The 6,000-nt window shown below is 49.1% G+C and overlaps 1 long non-coding RNA gene across 1 annotated transcript; it reads left to right on the top strand.

The window, feature by feature from the left end:
• Positions 1 to 2,876: 2,876 nt before the first annotated feature.
• LOC122466309 lies at positions 2,877 to 3,868 on the top strand. The gene is made up of 2 exons (XR_006291726.1): positions 2,877 to 2,927; positions 3,806 to 3,868. It is a non-coding gene; the product is annotated as an uncharacterized LOC122466309 (long non-coding RNA).
• The last annotated feature ends 2,132 nt before the right edge of the window (positions 3,869 to 6,000 follow it).

Genomic DNA, 6,000 nt, shown 5'->3' with positions numbered 1-6,000 from the left:
GAGGTGGGGCAGGGGAGGGGCTTGGGGGAAGGGGTGGGCTGGGCTGCCGGCACCAGGCCACCCTGGACCCCCTGAAGCGCAGGGCCCTCCAAAACACGGGGCCTGGGGCAGTTGCCCCAGTCCGTCCTATGGATGGGACGGCTCTGAAATATAAGCCCAAACATTGGTGGAGCCAGGCCCACCTTCCTTAATATTGGTGGAGCAAGGACATCGCGGGCCCACATAACTCGCCGCCTATGCTTTCTTTGTCTGAGCCTCTGGAAAACCCAGGCTGAGCCAGCAAATGCAAGCACTCCAGGGGGGTGGTGCTTCTCTGGAGTCATTTACAATCCCAACAGGTAATCACCACACACACTTTGTTCCTGGAGGAGCTGTGATAACCGTCCCCCATGGAGTAGAACACAATTGTACAGAATCCATTCATGGATTTAATACAGTGCTCTCCAAAGATACTGCATGGGGTTGTAATATCTGTCGCACAGGGACCTGTAGCAGATGCGATGTGCAAGCCGCTGAAGGGCTCAGTGAGTGATATTATCAGTCAATGAATCCAGGATTCACAAAGGCACTCAGGTACCTACATCTGAGTTTAGGACCCTCACTTCCAGCGTTAGGCTCCACTGTGATCCATAAAACTCCCGCTGAAGTCTATAGGTGCCTACACTCACTCAGCAAATAAGTTTTCAGGTTATTGAAAGTTCCCTCTATATAAGTTCCCTCTGCACTGCATGCGCACTGCTGCCTCCCTCTAGGCATCTAGACACCTACCTCCTGCCTAACCCCAGAGCGATTCACAAACCAGGGGGAGACAGGCATTCGGCCACCTGTCTCTCATCTGGGGCCTGATCCAGCAGGTGTGCTCAAAAACTGCCTACCAGATCAGGTCCCACCCTGGCCAGAGGAGGTGCCCTCCTTTTATAAACTTATAGCCCAATAGTTAGAGCATTCACATAGGTTGTGGGAAACCCAGGTTCAATTCCCCGCTGCTTGATGAGGCGAGCAATAGGACAGTCTGCTGTGGGGTGTCCTCAGTCTCTCCTCTTGAAGCTGTTCCACTCTATACAAATAATAGAGTCATGGAGCAGGGGGATTGGACCTAGGGTCTCCCACCTGGGTGCCCTAATCACCAGGCTAGAGAGTCATTTTCAACCTCTCTCACTGGCCCAAAGGGAAATCAATTGGAATTAGACCCTGAATACCTTTGAGGATCTGGGTCCATGAGCTTGTATTTTAATGAAGTTCTGCTCCAGTGAAGGATATAGCAGTATTGCGAGTTGAGAGTCTCAGGCTTCATTGTGTACAATAGATCTGGGAAACCATATCCTCAGTTGTGATTAATCTTCATGGGCATAATGCTCTCACCACCGGCTGAATAATTCCCACTGAATGGGAGTTACAGCCAAGACCCTTTGTATTCTGAGATTCAGTGGTCACAGAATTTGCGATCAATTCACTCCTTGCTGCAGAACTGTGCTCCAGAATCTCACCTCTCATTTAAAGATCATATGTTTCCAGCCTCATAGTTGCAAAGAGAATCTTTGGGAGTGTAACTGAGATAGTAGTGTCATCCTGAATCTGCAGACAACCTGAAAAACAGCTCTGAGAGGTGTGAGCTGCCCCATTAATCTCTAAAGGTTAACGGAAACCTAAATAGCCATTTCAATTGTTGACACTGATAACTAATCATTTTAGAAACATCAGCTAATCCCACAATCCCAAACTGGCTCCTATTATTCAAATCCCTCCTATAAACTCCCTTCTGCCTGCAAGAAACAAGTAGAGGAAGGGAATATAATAAAACAAAAATCAGATCAAGAAGTATATAAACTTTGCTGCATAATCATTTGATCTTATTGTCACTTTTGTCCTTTTCCTATTTCCTTTTTGGTGCAGTTATGGTGAGCACTGGTCTGCCATGGTGAGTTTAATTTGTAAACACTATAGAAGAGGGACCGTGTGTCTTCGTGGTTTGTGAAGCATCTAGCACATCACTAAGCACTCAAATTATAAGTATCCATAAACCCTGATGGCTGTTTCTTAAGGATGAAGTAGGAGCCTAAGTCCTGGTCTACACTACGAGGTTAGGTCAAATTTAGCCACGTTAGGTAGATTTTATAAGCAACCAACCCCATTCCATCGACCTAAAGGGCTCTTAAAATCGACGGCTGTACTCCTCCCCGGCAAGGGGAGTAGCTCTAAAATCGACGGTGCTAGGTCATATTAGGGATAGTGCAGACACAATTTGATGTTATTAGCCTTCGGGAGCTATTCCAGAGTGCTCCAATGTGACCGCTCTGGACAGCACTTTCAACTCCGATGCACTAGCCAGGTACACAGGAAAAGCCCAGGGAAATTTTGAATTTAATTTCCTGTTTGGTCAGCATGGCGAGCTCAGCAGCACAGGGGACCATGCAGTCCCAGAATTGCAAACGAGCTCCAGCATGGAGCAAACAGGAGACACTGGATCTGATTGCTGAGAAGAATCTGTGCCGGCCGAACTCCGATCAAAAAGAAGAAATACTAATACATATGCAAAAATCGCACAGGGCATGGTGGAGAGAGGCTACACCAGAGACACACAGCAGTGCCACATGAAAGTCAAGGAGCTCAGGCAAGCCTACCAAAAGACAAAGGAGGCAAATGGTCGCTCTGGGTCAGAGCCCCATTCATCCCGCTTCTATGATCAGCTGCATGGCATTCTAAGGGGGTACCCTACCGCTACCCCATCACTGTCCGTGGACACCTGCAAAGGGGGAGTCTCACGCAACAGGGAGGAGGATTTTGTGGATGAGAAAGAGGAGGAGGAGAATGCGCAGCAGGCAGGTGGAGAATCCGTTCTCCCTGGCAGCCAGGACCTTTTCATCATCCTGGAGCCAATACCCTCCCAAAGCGGGATCCCTGACCCTGAAGCCAGAGAAGGCACCTTGGTGAGTGCACATTTGTAACTATAGTACAGGGTTTAAAAGCAATTGTGTTTAATGTTTGATTTGCCCTGAAGAACTGGGATGCATTCGCAGCCAGTACAGTTACTGGAAAAATCTGTTAACATGTCTGGGGGTGGAGCGGGAATCCTCCAGGGACATCTCCATGAAGCTCTCCTGGAGGTACTCTGAAAGCCTTTGCAGAAGGTTTCTGGGGAGGGCTGCCTTATTTCGTCCTCCAAGGTAGGACACTTTACCACGCCAAGCCAGTAGAAAGTAGTCTGGAATCACTGCAGCACAAAGCATGGCAGCGAATGGTCCTGGATTTGGTCACATTCAAGCAACATTCAGTCTTTATCTTTCTGTGTTAGCCTCAGGAGAGTGATATAATTCATGGTCACCTGGTTGAAATAGGCAAATTTTTGTAAGGGAACAGTAAAAGGACCTCGTTCATGCTGGGTTGTTTGTGCTTGGCTAAAAGGGATCATCCCTGAGAATAGCCACATGGTGGGATGGGGGAGGGCTGTGCTACACATCCACCCAAAAACCACAGCCCCTCCTTTTAAACGGCAAACCCAACCAGCATTGCTTGCTATGGGAAAGGAGGGCGCTGCAGTTTAAAAACATGCCCACATGTTATGAAGGCATTAGAAGCCAAACACGCGTACCCTTTGACTTGCCTGGAAACTGAATTCTGTTGCCCAGCCATGTGTGATGTCTCACCATACCGGCAGGCGCGCAATATAAAAGGCAAAATGCGACCTTGTACCTAAAGCACGTGTGCTGTCTGCTGTGAATTGCTTGATTCACTGTGAAAGAGTCTCCCTTTTGTTCTCAGAAATGTATCATCTTAAATTTTACTCTCCCTTTTTATCCCCCCACAGGTGCAAATGTTTTTATGCTCCCCCTATTATCTCCGTCCCTGAGGATATCGCAGATTAGAAGGCGAAAAAAACCGCACTCACGACAACATGTTTTCCGAGCTGATGCAGTCCTCCTGCAGTGATAGGGCACAGCTGAATGCATGGAGGCATTCAGTGGCAGAGGCCAGGAAAGCATTAAGTGAGTGTGAAGAGCAGAGGCAGGATGCAATGCTGAGGCTAATGGGGGAGCAAACAGACATGCTTAAGCATCTGGTGGAGCTGCAGGAAAGGCAACAAGAGCACAGACCGCCGCTGCATCCACTGTACAACCGCCTGTCCTCCTCCCCAAGTTCCATATCCCCCTCACCCAGACGCCCAAGAATGCAGGGGTTGGGGGAGGCTCCGGGCACCCAGCCACTCCACTCCAGAGGATGGCCCAAGCAACAGAAGGCTGTCATTCAAACAGCTTTGATTTGTAGTGTGGCTACAATAAGCAATGTGGCCTCGTCCTTCCCTCCTCCCCCACCCCACCCGGGCTACCTTGTCAGTTATCTCACTTTTTTTTTTAAATTAATAAAGAAAGAATGCATGGTTTCAAAACAATAGTGACTTTATTTCTTTTGCCAGCTGTGATCGAAGTGGGGAGGGTGGCTGGCTTACAGGGAATTAAAATCAACGAAGGGGGCAGGTTTGCGTCAAGGAGAAACACACACAACTGTCACACCGTAGCCTGGCCAGTCATGAAACTGGTTTTCAAAGCCTCTTTGATGCGCAAGATGCCTGGCTGTGCTCTTCTAATCGCCCTGGTGTCTGGCTGCTCAAAATCAGCTGCCAGATGATTTGCCTCAACCTCCCACCCCGACATAAACGTCTCCCCCTTACTCTCATAGATATTGTGGAGCACTCAGCAAGCAGCAATAACAATGGGAATATTGGTTGCACTGAGCTCTAACCTAGTCAGCAAACAGCACCATTGAGCTTTTAAACATCCAAAGGCACATTCTACCACCATTCTGCACTTGCTTAGCCTATAGTCAAACTGCTCCTTACTACTGTCCAGGCTGCCTGTGTATGGCTTCCTGAGCCATGGGAGCAAGGGGTAGGCTGGGTCCCCAAGAATAACTATTGGCATTTCAACATCCCCAGTGGTAATTTTCTGGTCTGGGAAGTAAGTCTCTTCTTGCAGCTGTTCGAACAGCCCTGAGTTCCTAAAGATGCGAGCGTCATGCACCTTTCCCAGCCATCCCACTTTGATGTTGGTGAAATGTCCCTTGTGATCCACCAGTGCTTGCAGCACCATTGAGAAGTACCCCTTGCGGTTTATGTACTGGTTGGCAAGGTGGTCCGGTGCCAAGGTAGGGATATGCATTCCATCTATCGCCCCACCACAGTTAGGGAACCTCATTGCAGCAAAGCCATCCAGTATGACCTGCACATTTCCCAGAGTCACTACCCTTGATAACAGAACGTCAGGGATTGCATTGGCTACTTAGATCACAGCAGCCCCCACAGTTGATTTGCCCATTCCAAATTAATTCCCCACTGACTGGTAGCAGTCAGGCATTGCAAGCTTCCACAGGGCTTTCGCCACTCGCTTCTCAACTGTCAGGGCAGCTCGCATCTTGGTATTCCTGCGCTTGAGGGCAGGGGAAAGCAACTCACATAGTTCAAGGAAAGTGGCCTTATGCATGTGAAAGTTTCGCAGCCAATGGGAATCATCCCATACCTGCAACACTGTGCGGTCCCACCAGTCTGTGCTTCTTTGCCGGGCCCAGAATCGGCGTTCCACTGTATCAACCTGCCCCATTGCTGCCATGATGTCCCAATTGCCACAGCCCGTGCTTTCAGGAATGTCTGTGTCCATGTCCTCCTCACACTCATCCTCGTACTGGCATCTCCTAGCCAGGTTCTAGGAAACAAGCCACATACTGCAGGATAATGTGCGAGGTGTTTACAATGCTCACAACAGCAGTGGTGAGCTGAGCGGGCTCCATGCTTGCCGTGCTATGGCGTCTGCAAGGGTAACCCAGTAAAAAAGGCGCAAAACAATTGACTGCCGTTGCTTTCATGGAGGGAAGGAGGGGAGACTGAAGACATGTACCCAAAACCACCCGCAACAATGTTTTTGCCTCATCAGGCATTGGGAGCTTAACCCAGAATTCCAATGGGCAGCGGAGACTGAGGAAACTCTGGGATAGCTACCCACAGTGCACCGC

This window comes from Chelonia mydas, chromosome 6 (genome assembly GCF_015237465.2).
Source record: "Chelonia mydas isolate rCheMyd1 chromosome 6, rCheMyd1.pri.v2, whole genome shotgun sequence".
NCBI lineage: Eukaryota > Metazoa > Chordata > Testudines > Cheloniidae > Chelonia > Chelonia mydas.
The sequence above is the reverse complement of the archived record's forward strand: the minus strand, read 5'-3'. Positions and strand labels throughout refer to the sequence as shown.